Below are 19241 nucleotides of genomic sequence, written 5' to 3' on the forward strand. Positions count from 1 at the left end.
GCCTGGGATTCTGGCCTCTATGGACTTTCCTCTACATCTCTTCAGAGATGACATTGCCCCAGAGTAGCTTTCCCCAAACACCTTGTGCAAAATATCACTGCTCCATTTTCTAGATTCTTCCCTCCCTTCGTTTTCTTCTTAGCATGACTTCCTGAAATTATCTCATGTATGTAGTTTGATTGTCTCCTGCTGGCCTCCTCAGTAGAAGGTGCTTCTTCTACCGTCTGCCTCCAGTTTGGGTGTGGTCAACGGGAGGCACTCACACAACCTGGGAGAGTAGAAGGGCGAGGAGTATTTCTTCCCTCGGTTTGCGCCCTGTTGGGTGGAGGCGCTGGCTTTGGGTCTCTGCCAGGAGGCCCTCTCCAAAGCTGCAGCAAATCTCTTTGGTTCCCAGGACCATTCCTCTCTGTGCCCCTTCAGGCCAGGGTGGCAATGGCTCCCTGCTTATGTCAGCCCTGCGGTGCTGCACCATCCCATACTGGCTTCTCTTAACCCTCCTCACACGTCTGTAAACTGTCCTTTTCTTCAGTTCTCCATTCCCCACCTGAGGGTGCCATCCACTTCCTGTCGGTACCCTGACTAATTCAGCCTCCATCACCTTCTCCACCCACTGAAATTCTTCCCACCCGCAGAATCCACCATTCAGTCTTGTGAGTTAAGGCTTTATGTCTCCAGGTGTCCTTGTTAACGGGCAAACGCTAGGAATCCCAACCAATAATGGCCGTTTATCGGATTGCTTCCCAGCCCTGACCCGGGATAAATAAGTTTTGAAGTGAGGAAGAGGAACAAGGGAGCTGGGAAGAGCAGGGGGAGAGAAGGGGAAAGGGAGATGACATGGTCCTAAGACAAGCTCTGCCCAGGTCCTAAGGACAAATTCAGAGAAGGCTGTCCACTGCAGTGGTTACAGCCAGGCGCTGGAGGAGACGAAGATGGGTAGGAGTCACAGCTCTCTACTTAAAAGCTAGGAGACTTAAACTTCCAGAGCCTCTTTTTTTTTTTTTTTTTTTTTTGCGGTACGCGGGTGTCTCACTGTTGTGGCCTCTCCCGTTGCGGAGCGCAGGCTCCGGATGCGCAGGCTCAGCGGCCATGGCTCACGGGCCAGCCGCTCCGCGGCATGTGGGATCTTCCTGGACTGGGTCACGAACCCATGTCCCCTGCATCGGCAGGCAGACTCTCAACCGCTGCGCCACCAGGGAAGCCCTCCAGAGCCTCTTTATTTATAAAAGGTGAGTAGTAGTAGTATCTGCTTCATAAGGTTGTTATGAGGATTAGATGAATAATTCAAGGAAAACTGGCTGCAAACTGATGCAGCATCAGCCCAGTGTTCTGTTAACATTAGCAGTTATGGACTCTATTACGGAAGCATTTGGTGTTCCCAGTGGTTTGTGAGGCTTAGCTGAAACCATTTACTTAGTGATCAGTGAGCTACGGGAAGTCCACTGAGGGGAGGTAAGTGCTGTCTGGAAAGCAGAGAGCTCTGGAGTCAGGAAGTCCTGGATTCAAATCTTGATCTTGTCAATTCACAGTTACCTGACCTTGGGCAAGTTTTACTTAAACTTTGTGTCTCAGTTTCCTCATCCGTGAAATGGAGGTGATTATACCTACCTCACAGCATTACTATGAGGGTTAAATGATAGCAGAATGACTATCACATGAATGACTATCACATGAGGTAGGTGATTATACCTACCTCACAGCTTGTGGGATCTTAGTTCCCCAACCAGGGATTGAACTCGGGCCCTCAGCAGTGAAAGCACAGAGTCATAACCACTGGACCCCTGGGTAATTCCAGGAGAAATAGATTTATTTTAAGGAAGTGGCTAAGGTAACTATGGGGTTGGTGAGTCTGAAATCTGTAGGGCAGGCCAGCAGACTGGCACTTCCACAGGATTTCTTTTTTTATTTTTTTAATTAATTAATTTTTATTTTTGGCTTTGTTGGGTCTTTGTTTCTGTGCGAGGGCTTTCTCTAGTTGTGGCGAGCGGGGGCCACTCTTCACTGCGGTGCGCGGGCCTCTCACTGTCATGGCCTTTCTTGTTGCGGAGCACAGGCTCCAGACGCACAGGCTCAGTCAGTAGTTGTGGCTCACGGGCCCAGTTGCTCTGTGGCATGTGGGATCTTCCCAGACCAGGGCTCGAACCTGTATCCCCTGCATTGGCAGGCAGATTCTCAACCACTGCGCCACCAGGGAAGCCCCCACAGGATTCCTATGTTACAGACTTTAGGCAGAATGCCTTCTTTTTTTTTTTTTTACTATTTATTTATTTTTAATTAATTTTTTTTGGCTGCGTTGGGTCTTTGTTGCTGTGCGTGGGCTTTCTCTAGCTGCAGCAAACGTGGGCTACTCTTCGTTGCAGTGTGCAGGCTTCTCATTGTGGTGGCTTCTCTTGTTGCGGAGCATGGGCTCTAGGTGTGTGGGCTTCAGTAGTTGCAGCATGTGTGCTCAGTAGTTGCAGCACACAGGCCCTAGAGTTTGTGGGCTTGAGTAGTTGTGGCATGTGGGCTCAGTAGTTGTGGTGCGCGGGCTCTAGGGCACGTGGGCTTTAGTAGTTGTGGCACAGGGGCTCAGTAGTTGTGGCACACGGGCTTAGTTGCTCCATGGCATGTGGGATCTTCCCGGACCAGGGCTAGAACCCGTGTCCCCTGCATTGGCAGGCAAATTCTTAACCCCCGCACCACCAGGGAAGTCCCTTTAATATTTATTTAATTATTTTATTTATTTGGCTGTGCCGGGTCTCAGTTACAGTACTGGGAATCTTTAGTGGCAGCACGCGGGCTCTAGTTCCCTTACCAGGGATTGAACCCCGGCCCCCAGCATTGGGACCATGGAGTCTTAACCACTGGACCACAAGGGAAGTCCCAGAATGCCTTCTGAGGGAAACCTGTTTGCTTTTATGGCCCTCAACTGACTGGATGAGTCCCATCTACGTTAAGGAGAGTAATCTGAAATTTACAATCAGTTGTGATTATAATTAATCACAGCTACAAAAGACTTTCATAGCAACGTATAGACTAGTGTTGGACCAAGCAACTGGGCACCATAGCCTAGCCAAGTTGACACAAAATTAACCAGCACAGTGACCATTTCAGTTCCATTCAGTACAAGCCTTTAAAGACCATAGGATGACATATCTCTATGATGTGTGTGTGTGTGTGTGTGTGTGTGTGTGTGTGTGTGTGTGTGTGTTTTCTCTGCTTCTCATTTAGATAATGAATTCTCAATAGGAGGAGAGATGAAAATTGGTCCTTGGGGGACAAAAAAATCATAGATATTACAATGGTCTGTGGCCCTCCAAAGTCAAACCCTATCTGACAAAATCTTATTCCTTAGGATTTAATTTCTTTCATTAGGAAGAAATGAAATGAAATTATGTATTATACATTTCATATTATAGAATTTAACTTTATTTAGGCTTAATTAACTGGTTTAAATATATTAAAATATTTTCCTGGTGAGTGATAATGAACAAAAAAGGTGAACACTGTTGTAGATCATTCGGCAGAACATGTTTAAACAACTCTAGCAAGGAAAGGAAGGGCATAAGAACGGTGCTTTTTGTTGCTGTTCCAGCTTTAATTTTTGAGTGATAAGAGGAGTTCGTGTTCTTTGATTTAGCCAATCTTTAAAAAAATGTGGCCATTCAGTTGTAGTAACTCAATATTAAAAGTAATTTCCATAGAAATTTGTCCTGTTGTCAATAGCTGGGGCACTAAGGCAGCATTACTCAATTTCTGACAGCAAAACCTGCACATTCCACAGCGGTGCCTTCGTTTACGTCGCACAGAAGAACCTTATTACAGGTCTGATGAAACAAGTTATATTTACGATGATGACTTACAGTTAAATCTACAGCCAGGACCTCTTCCTCCTGAGCCTCTGTCCTCTTCAAAACGCCATTTATTTTGAGAAACCACTGGTTATTTCTGTTGAGCATCAGATGAGCTGCCAGGCTGCTGCCTAAAATAGAACTGCTTGTTTCTGGGGACCTTTCAAAGTTTCCTTTAAATGTGAGCTACTTAAATAACCAGAGCACAGCGTGCAGCTCCATCCCTCTTTAAACTGTGTGACTTGGGCAGGTAACTTGACAACTCAGAGACTTGGTTCCTTCATTGTTTCATGTATACTTGTATATATGTATCTATATAATGTAAATATAGTGTGTGTATATATAGTTGATATATAACATTGTATTAGTTTCAGGTGTATAACAATGATTTAATATTTCTATTTATAGCAATGTATATTTCTATATGTTGCAAACCGATCAGTACAATAAGTCTAGTTAACATCCATCACCAAACATATTCACACAATTTTTTTCTTGTGATGAAAACTTTTAAGATCTATTCTCTTAGCAACTTTCAAATGAACAATACAGTATTGTTAACTATAGTCTCCATGCTGTACATTACCTCCCCACGACTTACTTATTTATAGCTGGTAGCTTGTACTTTTCAACCCCCTTCTCCTCTTTTTCCCACCCTGCCACCCCCTGTCTCTGGCATCCACTAGCTTGGGTTTTTTTGTTTGCTTTGTTGGTTGGTTAGTTTGTTGTTGTTTAGATTCCACATATAAGTGAGATCATGTGGTATTTGTCTTTCTCTGTCTGATGTATTTCACTTAGCATAATGTCCTCAAGGTCCATCCATGTTGTTGCAGATAGCAAGGTTTCCTTCTCTTTTATGGCTTAATATTCCCCTGAATGTATGTACCACATTTTCCTTATCCATTCATGTATTGATGGACACTCAGGTTGCTTCCATGCTTCCTTCATCTTGAAAGTGGAAATAATGATGCCAGCCTGCCCCACTCCAGGAAATAGTCAAGGACAAAGTGCTACCAAATGTCAGGTCTTATCATGATGAAGCAAAAGCTGCAGTATTTTTTATAAATAGGTTTATTACTAATGAGAAACTGCACACAAGCTGTTCCCTCCAGTTGTCTGTTCTTCTGCACACTCTCAGCCTGACTACTTGGGCCCATCCTTCAGATCTCTGCAGAAAGTTACCTCCTCAGAGAAATCCTCCTTGATCCCCAGCCACATCAGCCCCTGGTTATCATCTGTCACAGCACCTTTCAATGCACTTCCATTTATAACACTCCTCACCATCTGTACATATACATTTATTTCTGTGGTTACATGTAAAATGTCTGTCTCCGCTCCTGGAACAAAAGTTTCTGAGAGCAAGGTCTTCATCTGCCGTGTTCACAGCCATCGCTCAAGTGTTCTGCACAGGGCCTGGCCCTCAGTGGGCATTCCACAAATATTTATTAGAAGTGAATAAGCATGGCTATCCCTCTGAAGACTCTCTTTCTCAAAATCTGAAGAAAAAATTTGAAGGGAAAAGCTGGGGTTTATTTTCTCTTCCTCACTTTCCCCAAAGAACCGTTTTTTCTTTAAAAAAAAAATAGAGGAAAGAGAGCTTAACTTGTATTCAGGCATTGTTAAATCTTCTTATCAAACTTTTAGAGACTTCATCAGTGGAAAAGTAATACTCAAGGAACTGCCCTCCATATAATAATTTGCAAAAGTTGGGGCAGGGTTGACAGAAGCCCCTCTCTTAAACTACAGTGACCTTGCACTTGGTGACCTGTCTCCTGACAACCGTATCCCTTACCCAGGGCAGGGTGTAGTTTTCCTGAGCATCTCCCCTTGTTCGTGAGTCTTGCTGTTCCTCCTTTTCTTCCCTATTCCCTATTCCAACTCCCCTGTCAGGCATTGATCCCTTAGGAGAATGAATTTGGCATCAGTTCAAAACTAAAATATGATACACAAATGCATTTTCATGGGATGATATGTTTTCCCTTGGGAAGAGTGGGGACAATCACACAACCATTACCTATGATTAAGCCTCCAGTCTCTGTACAGTACTGTGTTGGGTATTGAGGAAAATGCAGGGGCTGATTAAAAACATGGTTCTTGGCTGACTTCCACTTCCAAAAAAGATGGCGGGATAGAGACTTTGAACAACTTCCCACAACAAAAGACTTAACAAATTCTGGATCAAAATAATATGAATGTCCTATAAATTAGTAGGTGACAAGAAAATATGGGAAATCCCCAAAGGTCAAAAAGAAGCAGCTAAAAAACTGAGGGGAAGAGAACAGACTCTGTGGGTGCCCTGGTGCGGGCTTCATGTATTTTAGTTCTGAGAGGCTTGGCTTTTAAGACCCTCCCAGGGCCAGGAGATAAGACCTATGGCTCCCCCTAAAACTGAATTGGAATTGATACCCCAATACAAAGCTGGGGCTTTCAAAGGGATACACCTTGAATGAAAGAGTGGACTAGAAAATCACACACCTTGGCCAATTTGACAAGGAAGCTTGTCTGCCTGGGCCTTAGTTCTGGGTGCAGGGGTAGAGTGTGAGGAGGAGACCATCCATGAGAATTTCTAACCACAAGCCTGTCCTCACAGAGTCTCAGAGTTTACACTACCTGTGAGGGCTGGGAACCCCTCTGCAGAGTTATTAATATCAAAAGTGGTTCTGGGCTGGTAACACCCTTGGGGGTGTCTGGCAGGAGCAAAGGCAAACATTTCTGGAAGAACATATTCTCAACCCAGGTTGCCTTTCCCACAGAGAGAGCCCCACAAACCTTGAGCCCAGAAACCCAAATTCTAAAACACATGCAAAAACAAAACACGATTTCAGCCATCTTGGAGTTTACAATCATTTAGAAAGACAAGGCACACATTCAACAAAATATTATGCTGAGATCAATTTCACCATGGACTTTGCAGAGCTGTTGCTTCAGAATTTCTCAAAGGCAAAACTGTCAGATACCATAGAGGCTAGAGAAGAAAACTTTTGTATTGGCAAGACGTTTTCTGTGCCCCTAAAAATCACTTAGAACTTGTAGATCCCACCGCTAGCTCCCAGCAAGCACCTGAGAACCAAGAGGCTTGTACTTGCAAAATCAGACAAGGCTTGCTGGAATTCCAGAACCAGATGTTTAAGTATTGCCCACCATGGAGCGATTGAGTGTGGGCTCTCAACCAGACTACCAGGGTTACAACCCCTGCTTTACCATTTCACTTATCCATTCAGTGCCTCAGTTTCCCCATTTTAAAAACCATGAGAGTAACAGGGCTGACTTCACAGGTGTGATGTGAGGATTAAGTGAGATTCATTCATTTAAAGAATTTAGCCAAGTGCCTGGCACTGAGTGTTCAATTAACGTTAGCTATTATTATTCTCATTATAAACTGATTACCAAATCTAAATGATTTCTCATCAGATTATTTGAATAGATATTTCATCAAAGATGGTTAGGCATCATTAATAAACACATTAAAAGATGCTTAACATCATTAGTCATAGGGAAATGCAAATTAAAATCACAAGGAGATACACTTCACACCCACTAGTGTTGATTTAAAAGAAAGGCTTTTTTGCATTCCCTGGGCAATCCTGTCCCATTCCTTCTAATTGTTTACTTACCTTGCTTTCTTTTTTTTTAAATAGACACGTAATTGACATATAACATCAGTTTCATGTATACAATACAATGATCCAATATATGTATATATTGCAAAATAATCACATTAGGTCTAGTTAATATCCATCACCACACGTGGTTACACACTTGTGTGTGTGTGTTTTATTAAAATGAAAAATTCCCTTAAGGTTTATTTCCTTCTTTTCCCACACACCTACACTGGGACACGCCAGCACTAGTACATGTCACTCTGAATAGGTGATCATTTCCCTCGTGACCCTTCCTCCTTGCCTCCCACTCTCCCTGCCGTGACCATCTTCTCCAGTTAGAAAAGGGCCTTTCTAGCTGGTTCCTCTGTCCTTTGCTTCCTGGTTCTTGACTCTTTGCCACATGCCAGGCATCTGTGTTGAGCTTTGGAGAGACGGTGGTGAACAAAACACGTGGGCTTTCTCAGGGCTTCGGTTAAGGTAAAAATTACAGAGAACCAAATTTGCAGGTAATAATGTTGGAGTTGAAGATCAGCAGGGGTTTTTTGTTTGTTTTTGCCTTCTTCTGGATTTCCTGATCAGAACTGTGAAATCTCTTTCTCTCTCTGGGGTTGATTTGATCCTTTTCCAATTCTTCCTTCTTCAAGTTTCCTTCATTATCTATTTTCCTTAGTTTCCTATTGGCTTCTTTCTTAGTTCTTAGTCTGATAAATTATATTCTAATTTCCTGCTTCTTACATCACCCACACCAGTCCAGATTTAAATACTGAAAAAAAAAATGTGTGAAGGTGGTCAAAAGAGACCAGCTTCCACTTAGGAAATAAATAAGTCCTGGGTATGTAATATACAGCATGGGGACTATAGTTAACAATACTATATCGTGTATTTGAAAGTTGCCAAGAGAGTAGATCTTGAAAGTTCTCATCACAAGAAAAAAAAATTGTGGCGATGAATGTTAGCTAGACTTATTATAGTGATCATTTTGCAATATACAATACATATAACAGATCATTATGTTGTACACCTGAAACTAATATAATGTTATTTGTTAATTATATCTCAAAAAATTTAAATTAAATTAGTTTTTAAATCCGAAGGAAAAAAATCATAGGCTAATCTACAGAATGAAAAAGTGGGCTAGGCTATGTCACTTTTAGTTCAGCTACAGAACCCGCAAACTTGACGTCACTGATGGGACATACGTTTGGATGCTTTAACCAACGAATTACCTGGCAGCAAGTAGAAAATATCTCCTCATTATGTTTAACAGAAAGGTGGTCACCTTTGTCCCATCTGCAGTGAGAATTTAGAGCATGTACCAATGAGAACTTTTCAATCCATGAACGGGCCCTGGGCTGTGCGACAAAGGGATTCCGGCCGCTGGAGGGGAGGACCTTTTGTGGAGCAACATGTTCACGGTCTTAGCACAGTGCCTTCCCAGCCCAGTACACTGGGACTTGAACGTCTAGAAATGAAACATTGAGATACAGACTATGCAGTATGCAAAACCACCTAAGTTGTTTGCAAAAGACCTTTTTTTTTTCTTTTCCCCAAGCTAATAGATAAATTTAGCAAAAACAAATTTAAAATACAATTGATGGGAGGGGGCAAGAGGGAGCCCTCTGGAGCGCTATAAATGGTCTGTATCTTGATCTGGATGGCAGTTATAAGGGTGTAGACAAACTTACAAAATTCACGGAGGGGAGCGCTTAGGATTCTTGCACTTTCTATTTTTTATACTTCAATATAAACATTTAAGGTGGGTGGTGGTGATGGTTGAACAACACTGTGAAGGTACTTAATGCCACTGAGCTGTACACTTAAAAACGGTTAAAATGGCCCATTTTATGTACATTTTACCACAATTAAAAATGCACATATTGGGGCTTCCCTGGTGGCACAGTGGTTCAGAGCCCGCCTGCCGATGAAGGGGACACGGGTTCGTGCCCCGGTCCGGGAAGATCCCACATGCCGCGGAGTGGCTGGGTCCGTGAGCCATGGCCGCTGAGCCTGCGCGTCCGGAGCCTGTGCTCCGCAATGGGAGGGGCCCCAACAGGGAGAGGCCCGCGTACCGAAAAAAATAAAAAAAAGCACATATTTACTTCAGTGCATCTCACCATTGTTTCTTAAAGGATGATAATTAACCTTAGCGATGGCCAAGTTATCCTTGTAAGTAGCTGGAAAACCACCTCTCTGCTTGGAGAATTTGCCTCGGCTCTATGTTCATCTTTCCAAATTGCTTCCTTCCCAAGGAGTATAATCTCAAGTAGAAAATGGGGTGATATCTGTGAGTGTGAGGCTCCTGTCCGGGGCTCCTCATGACCCTGACCCGACCCCACCCTCACACTCTCCCCTGCATGCATGAATTTCCAGGGTGGGGGAAGCTGAACAAAGGCCTCGGGTTCAAGGGGAGGGCAGGGTACAGAGCAGGGCGAAGAGACAAGGGAGGAGCCTGCCAGTATCTCTGCTGTCTTCATAACTCTGGCTTCCCCTCACCTCTCCTCCCCCCACCTCTCCTCCCCCAGCCTGAGGCAAGAGTCCAACTGTAGACTTAGATGGGAAAGAGACCCTAGGTCATCAAGTTCCACCTCCTTATTTTTATTCATTCTAATTTTTAATGAGACAAAGCACAGAGAGGTGAAGGGGCTTCTCTAAGGTCACACAGCAGGTTGGAGGCTGCCCCAGGACTAAAGTTGAGGCCCTTTGGTGCCCATTGCTGTACTAGACCTGCGCCTAGAATGCAGCTCTCTATCTGCTGCTCGGGAGCCCTTCTGTCCCTTCTTCCTCCTCTACCTCGCCTTCCCGCCAAGGCATTTTTAAATAACAATTTTATTGAGGTATAATTCACATATCAAAACATTTGCCCATTTAAAGTATAGAACGTTTTTGGTATACTGAGTTGTGCAACTACAGCAACTTCAAAACAATTTCATCACCCCGAAAAGAAACCCTGTACCCAGTAGCAGCCATTCCCCATTTCCCCCCAATCCCCCAGCCCTAGGAAACCATTAGCCTAGATCTGCTTTTTCTGCATATTTCATATAAATGGAATCATACAATAGGTGGTCCTTTGTGTCTGGCTTCTTTCACTTAGCATAATGTTTTCAACGCCCATCCATGTTCTAGCCCTAGAGATCACTGAGCTGTTCTGGTCACAGTAGGTGGAAAAAAGAGGCAGAAGGAAGAATGGGAAAGAGAATTTGGAGGGTCACAGCACGGCAGCACAATGAAATGAGGGTGAGAATCCCTCCCATGTACCACACACCCAGGCAGGCTGCATCTGCTCATTACTTCATCTCATTTAACCTTCATAGCCTGGGAGCATCCCCATCCCCAGCTCAGATGTGAAAACTGAAGAGGATTTCAGTAGCTTTTCCAAGGGAATGCAAGTCATAAGGGGCAGAAGCAGACCATTGTCTTTCATTCCACCAGATCCTATCTGGAGCTGTCATATTCTGAAGGTGGGGATTTTACAACCATTGTGGTGGGTGGCTTCTGGCCAATCTTTAAAAGGTGGTGGTCACTTTCTAAAGTCATTAAAAACGTGCTCTTAAGTCATTTCACTTCCTTATCCCCGAGCTTCCGCATTCAACACCCACACATTCCTCACTGCACTGCTACCTGTAAGAGCAAAGGAAGAAAAAGACCTCCATGTCCAGTGTAGGGGACTGGATAAAGTGTGGCACGTCGATGCCTCGGCTACGGCTGGAAAATAAACTATCAGGGGGTGATCTCAAGATACATGCAGTGAACAAAAACCACGTACAGGACAGTGTGTATGCTATGCTACCATTTGTATGAAAAGTAGGTGTGTGGGGAGGGAGTGGAGAATAAACACACACACACACACACACACACACATACACACACACACACACGTATTTGCCAGAAATCTCAAAAAATCATAAAACCTGGTTGCCTGTGTGGAGGGGAACTGTGTGACTGAGGCCAGTCGTGGGAAGAAACTTCCTTCTTCAGCTTTTTGAATCTTTTAACTTTTGAACCATGTAACCGTATTACCTATTCAAACACACATGTATATTTTAAAACCCACTCCTGCATTCAACAAGTATTAAGGAGCCACTAGGCATAGCAGGTGCTGGTCTAGGTGCTGGAAATACAGCTACGAACAAGAGCAAACAAAATAATGGAAAAGGCTCTTGTAGATTCCACCCCCTTGTTTCTGAGTGTCTAAAGGACCAGTGCAAAGGCCAGCTTCTCTGACACCAGTCATAACTCCTTTGTGAACGGGAATCTTCCTCGCCTTTGCTCTGATTTTCTTCAGCATTTATAGTCTGCATCACACTTAACAATGAATTACCTGCCCCTTTGTTTTGCTTGCTGTTGCTTCAGGAGTGCTCAACGTTGATCACCCTAATTCAGTTGCTATCACCATTCACATAATTATCCAAGATAGTCCTGGAACCCAAGAAATATCCCACCTCTCCATTCCCATCACCCACTTGTTCCCACTGCCACTATCTGGGGGACAAGAGAAGCGCAACCCTACCTGTCTTAGCTGGTTAAGAAAATGAGCCTGGGTCTACCTCCTGCTGTTCTTTTTTTATTTTTCAGATTGGGCAAATCACTTAACCTGGGTGTGTACCTCAAATTTCTCATCTGTAAAGTGGGGAAATGACAGGACTATGTCAAGGGCAGTTGTGATAATTAAATGAATTAGTATAGAAAGCACTTCTAACAGTGTTAGGCACCTAGAAAGCTCTGCTGAATTTTGTTAAATGTTGCTATTATCTTGAGTCATTCCTTTCCCACCTGCCATCCCCTGCCCCTCAGGTTCAGCCGAACTTAACTCCTTCATTTCTGGAATACATCATATACTCACAAGCATCTGTACCTTTATCCTCAGGCTGGTCTGAAATAGATGCTCTTGCCTTTCCTGCCTGCTTGGTAAGGCTGGGCTGTCCACATAACTCTCCTCTCCTCCCCAGGCTTAATACGCTTCCAGCAAAACACTTTATTTACATGGCTGTCTCCCCTGGTAGTCATGAGCTCTGCCAAGAGAGGGCCTACGTCACCTTCATTCTTTAACCCATCAGCCAGAGGGAGGGGGAGTCTGAAGGGGAAAGACAGGACCACCATTTATTTTTTTAATTAATTAATTATATTTTGGCTCTCTTGGGTCTTCGTTGCTGTGCATGGGCTTTCTCTAGTTGTGGCGAGTGGGGGCTACCTTCATTGCAGTGTGTGGGCTTCTCATTGCATGGGCTCTAGGCATGCAGGCTTCAGTAGTTGCAGCATGTGGGCTCAGTAGTTGTGGCTCGCGGGCTCTAGAGTGCAGGCTCAGTTGTGGTGCAGGGCCTTAGTTGCTCCAAGGCATGTGGGATCTTCCTGGAACAGGGCTCGTACCCATGGGCCCTGCATTGGCACCACCAGGGTAGTCGGGACCACCATTTTAGAACAAGCCTGCCATTCACAAATGACCTTGGACATACCTCCAAGTGCATTATCCCATTCTGACATATCTTCGTTTAAAAAATATATATATACTGGGGGCCTCAAAAAAATGGAAGTCTACAGCAGGGATCCACATACTTTTAAAAAAAATTGAAGTATAGTTGCTTTATAATATTGTGTTAGTTTCAGATGTAAAGTGAGTCAGTTGTACATATATATTTTTTTTCAGATTCTTTTCCACTAGAGTTTATCACAAGATATTATTTCCCTGTGCTATACAGGAAATCCTTGTGGTTTATTTTATATATAGTGGTGTGTATCTGTTAATCCCATACTCCTAATTTATTCCTCCTCCCCCCCTTCCCCTTTGGTAACCATAAGTTTGTTTTCTACATACTTTTTAGGTAAAGGACCATATAGTAACTATTTTAGGCTGTGTGGGCCTTATGGCCTCTGTTGCAGCTCCTGAACTCTGCCCTTGTATCTCCAACGCAGCTACAAACAGTGCGTAAAGGACTGGTGTCTCCAGCCAAAGCGCGAGACCAGGTAGGAATCAGGGGACTGTGAAGGCACAAACGGCGACCGGGCCAATTGTGGAAGATCAAATCCCTCGGGTTACTGCACTCAGTGCGCTCCGATTAATCACACACGATACTAAAGGGAAGAAAGGACTTCACGAACAGCTCCGAGGAGAGACGCAGGAAGGTAGGTGTCCTCCAGGCAGGCGGCAGGCACCGGTTCTGGACCTTGGATTCAGCAAGGATCGTGGGGCCGACTCTCTCAGCAATCGCCTTCTGCTCTGCCAGCCCGCAGGGAAGCTTCCAACACCAGCAGAGTCTGGAGCGCAGGTGCGCTCCGAAGAGACCCCTCTCGAGCAAGTGCGCTCTGACCCCATCTCTGATGAGGTACAGTCCCTAGGGGGTAGCGGTTAAACTCCAAGAACGTGCCTCACCGGCCAGGTGCACCATCTGAACCCTAAGTCTTTCCACGGACCTTTCAAACCAACTTACCTACCTAATTTCACACTCATTATCTTAAGTTACAGATTCCAAGTCTTACATCAGACATTTAGAAACAATCAAGACGGGCGCCACGTTGGCCACTGTGACTCCGTCTTGCCTTTCCTATTTCTAACAGATCATACATTCTATTCTAAACTCTACGAGCAGGAATCATAATATCACATCACAACAACTGGGGGTAGATGTGCTCCAATAAAACTTCATTTATGGACACCGACATTTGCATTTCATGAAAATTTCACATGTCACAAAAATTCTGCTTTTGACTTTTGATTCACTTTCAACCATTTAAAAATGTAAAACCCATTCTTAGCTCACAGGCCATACAAAAACATATGGTCGGCTGAGTTTGACTTACAGGCCTGGAGCTGAAGGACTTCTGGTGCAAAGGGTTTTCTTCCTGCTTCTAAGAGGACTTGGGGAAATGGTGTTTCCAAGGACCCATAAAATTAGGGTAACCCTTTTTAGCAAGTAAAAGTACAAAACACCTAGTTAAATTTGAATTTCAGATAAACAAGGAATAATCTTTTTTAATGTATGTTCTATGTGTATTTTATCTGGCACTCCTACTTCAAAGAGCATAGTACAGTTGTCCCTGGTATCCCCAGGGAACTGGTTCCAGGAGCCCCCGTGGATACCGAAATCCCAGGATGCTCAAGTCCCTTACATAAAATGGTGCCGTCCAGTGAATACAGGAGGCCCTCCGAATACCTGGATGCCAAACCCACAGGTACAGGGGCCCGACTATACTTTCTAGGTGTAAGAATACCAATCTCACCGTCTACCCCCGCCCCCTCCAGCCTACGAAGCCGGCCGTAAGAGTACGCATATTCCCAGCTGGAGATGCCTTTGAGCTCTCCGAATGTGCTGGAGAGCGCAGACACTGCCTGTCAATCAGAGGAAGGGGGCGGGTTTTCCGGGTAGGAAATGGGCCTTGAAAGGGGGAAGGGAGAAGACTCCTTGCCCGGCCCAGGGCCCCTCCCACTGGTGCAAAAGGGCAGGATGGCGCCAGTCACGTGGGGCAAACCTACTGGCTGGCCGGGAAGGGGAGGCGCTGGGTAAGGATGGCGTCTACGGTGGTGGGGCAATCCTGTCTGTGGGATGGGAGGGCCCCAGCCAAGCACCCTTTTCCTTGAGGTGTCTAGGAAGAGGAATAGGTGATTATACTTGGCAAGCCAGAGCGCGTAGATTCGTGGCACTCTGATTATTTCCTTGTTGGTTTCCCCAGCTTTTATTAGTGTTTGTAAACAATAATAAAAATACCCTTGTCTCATTAAGGTTCCTGGAAGCAAGGAAGGGCTTCGTATTCCTCCTGAGCCCATGAAAGCAGGAGGAACGCTTCCACTAAGGACAATGTAGGGCAGCAAGCAATGATGGGGATGGAGGAAATGGGCACCCCAGGGATGAACATTTAAGGACAGAATCGAGGCTGCATTAGTGTCCCCATAATGAGACAGTCCCAGTACCCCCTTGGGAGATTTAATTCTAGTTTGTATCAGTTTATCGCCCCTTCGTGATTTGGTTCATTATTCCAAATACTGCTCTCCTGAAAGCGTGCTTCTTCCAGGAAGCTTCCCTCCCCACTCTCTTCTAAACTCTTGATGTCACTCTTAATGTCACCTTTCAATTGGCAATGAATCCTGAACTCGAGACATCTGTTGAACTGAACTGTTACTGATGTTTTCTCTGGTGAAACATTTAACTCCTTTGTCTTGTTTTCCCAGCACTAGGAACATATGCTTTGTAGTGTTCCTGAAGTCATGTTTGGTTAAGGGTATTGTAGCCCTTCACTTCACATCAGCCGGCTCTAGCAATAACCGTATTATCAACTTGAAGCAATATTTATCAATAGTAGTACAGAAATATATAAATGAATGTAATTGTTTTGTCATTTTATAGTTGCAGGTGGTTTTTCAATAATTTGTGTCAGAAATGGCTATGATTACAGTTAGTCTAATTCTTGGCATCAAATACCATAGTCATCCTCACTGTTTTGCTTCTTGACTCATCATTCTTTCTTCTGGAATTAGATGAATTTTTGTTTTCATAATAGCTCTCTAAAACTCAGTGTAGTTTTCTTCCATACCTTCGTAGTAACCCGACAAGGGCTTCTTTAAAAAAAAAAATTGATAAAATACATAATAGCTGATATATGTGTCTGCTAAAGGTTTCAATTTTTAAACTTTGAATCAGCCACAGAATGTTCATTTTACTGTTCCCAACTCTCTACCTCATGTAGATGGCCTATGGTAAATGTACAAGCGTACTTACATTGTTATTTATCCCAGGAGTATTAACACTGCTAATCTATCTGTTTGTCTTGTTTTTGTTTTGTTAGCCAACCGAGAAATCAGCAAGTTAGTGGCTGTTGAACCCAATGGGAGATGTATCTGAGCTCCTTTGTTGATATACAGTTTAACTTCCAATTAATTTGAAACTTTTGAATGAAATTTTATTTCAGAATTTGTTTTCACTCTTTCCTCTGTCCTTTTTTATCTATTACAGCAGAAGTCACGGGAAAACTCTTGCAAGAGCCTCAATTTACAAGAGCATCAATTGTATAAATACTTAAATAAATAGATGGTAATTTGGGTGGATTGTTAAATTTAAAAAGTAATCATCTTTGCTTTTAAATGGCCAGTTAAAATAAGGTATTGGTAAATTATAATCTGAAATAGCAAGCTGACATTTGTTGGCTCTTTACAGATATCAAAGAGTAAATGTATGTTGTCACTTTTTCCCCATCAAATTAAACTTTCTAAAACAAATATTTTTAACCAGATTTATTGTTGAAATTTTAAGCAGTTGAGCCTACAAGAAAAACTCATGATGGTAAGTCAGTTCTTTTTTTTTTTAGGGTAATGGAAAAGGGTCAGTATGCTGCTGATAATTTCAGAACAGCAGTTAATACTGAAAAGTCATCTACAATTATCTTCAAAATACATTTTTAAATTTTTCTGGATTATGAGTGCATTTTCTCTAGATCACTTCATTTCACTTGTATCATGTTCAATGATTTTTCTAAATAACTTAAGCTTTCCTCTTTAAATGTCAGAACTTACATTTTAACCATTTTTATTGGGAAAAATTCTAGCATATGTATACTCTTCTTAAACAGAGAGTGAGGAACTGAACATGATTTAATCTTTTGCTGATAACTCACTGAGCATTACTTGTGAAAATCAATCATTGTGTAGTCGTAAAACAGTGATGCTCCCAAGGCCAACTGTAGGCAGCAGACCTGTGCCCTGAGTAACACAGACCAGCCTTCCCTGCCTATGTCTGTGCTGTCTCCTCCCTCCCATCAGCTCTAACCATTGCTGTCTGCCCATGTGCTGCTTGTGATGTGCCCCCTTATTGTGTCCTTTGGTCTTCCTAAGAACCTGAGACTGGCTCCAGATACTCAAATAGTGCGAGGATCATATGCTTTGTGACGGATGTTTGCTACTCAGAGGTTCTGTCACTTATTTCCAGGCTCCAGGCTGGGCTCCTAACTACTGTTGTTGGGAACAGTTTACTTGGGAGGAACTAGCAAACTGCCCAGATTCTAAAACCTGCCTCTTTGTTCCCCTCATCTTCTATCTGTGCTTCAAAATTCCTCTGATAGAATTCCAGATCAACAATAGTTCACTCTTAGATGGTGTTTATTCTCTTGCAGGCACTCACCTAAGCCCTTTACGTATATCAATCATTGCATCTTTACAACACTTCTCAGGTTATTTGCAATTTCCAGATGAAGAAAGGGAGGCACAGAGAGGGTAAGTGACTTGCCCACGGCACACAGGTGGTAAGTGACCAAGCTAGGACTCTATCCAGGCAGCCTGACTGCAAGGCCTGCATTCCTTTATACCACACTTTCCAGGATTCTGACTGCCTTCGTCCGTCTGTGTGGATGTTGGTGGGAACTGGAATGTGTAGAGGAAGGTTGTCTTGTAATGAGGTTTCACTGCCGCAGCCTCAGGCACAGCCATCTTCCTGAACAACTAGGTCCCTGCCAGCATTATCTGCTTTCAGATTTCTCCCTCTCTGCCTATCCAAACTGTAGTTAGAATCAGCTACGAACAATGATCCAGTATTTTCTGTGTGGCAGGCATGGTTCTAGGCATCTTACAAACAGCTCTGATCCCTGTGGTATTGTCAGCTCCTCACAAAGACGGAAGGCTCAGAGACCTTAAGCGGCTTGTTCAAGTCCCACAGTGATTGGCGCGCCTGCCACTTTCATTCTTCCAGCACCTCAAGGACAAAAGCCTCCATCATTCTCCATTTGCCTATAGGATAGAAGCCAAATTCCTCACTGGCAGGCAAGGTGCCATGCTATCTTTCCAACCTTATCTCCCACTGGGCTCCAGCTTGACTCCTCTGTTCCAGACTGGCATGTCTGTGCCCTCTCCCCCAACTCACAACCTCACTCCCCATACCCCCGTCATCCGTCCTTTGTTCCCACTACTTAGAATGTCTTATTTTCTCCTTTGTGCCTACTCAATTCCTGTTCAGTCTTCCCGCTCACTGAGGGTCCTCCTATAATGAAATGCTTCAGGCCCTACGAGTCTCACTTCTCCCTGATTCCTGCTGTCCAGACCAGCCCCCCGGGAGGGGGGGCAGATCATTCATCCAGGCCAGCTGACTCTCGGGCTGCACACTTGGCAGGCACCTGAGCTAAATATTTTGACTCTATAGTGTCTCGCTTCGTATATACAGTTAGAAGCCCCACGGGGAATTTTCCCCGTGACCTGTTGTACCAAGAACTGGGGCAAAAACTGCTTTGCATGGACAAAATGCAAACTAGATGAAATTTATCCTTGGTGTTTTCTAGTGTAGGTCCCCCTCCCTGTAAGTTAGTATTCTAGTAGGTGGAAGGTTATATGTAGATGTACCCTGCTTTCTCACTACTCTTAACATTTCAAATATGTAAATAATGAAAATGACATACGTACTACTGTGTGCTAGATACTTTTCTAAGCACATCATGAGTATTAACTAAGTTAGTTTTCCCAACAATCCTTTGAGGTGGTTATTATTATTACCCTCCTTTTACAGATGAACTGAGTCACAGAGAAGTTAAGAAATTTGCCTAAGATCACGTGGCTGGCATTCAAAGCCAGGCACTTAATTATGGTACTATACTGCCTCGCCAAGAAAATAATGTATTCTTTATTTCTGGTGACAGTAATGCCTAAGTGCTTTTAAAAACTCAGATAATAAAGTATATATGCACCACAGAGCTATGGTAACTGGAAAGCAAAACACATAATAATTTGTTGTGAAACCAGCTTGGGTTCCAATTCTAATGCCAAGAATGCTGGTGATCTGGGGTTGATCACAGGGCTGACACTGAGTCTGCTAGGCCCAAACTCAGATGTCATTTCTTACCACCCGGC

Source organism: Leucopleurus acutus, assembly GCF_964270905.1.
Source record: "Leucopleurus acutus genome assembly, chromosome: 7".
NCBI classification, from domain to species: domain Eukaryota; kingdom Metazoa; phylum Chordata; class Mammalia; order Artiodactyla; family Delphinidae; genus Leucopleurus; species Leucopleurus acutus.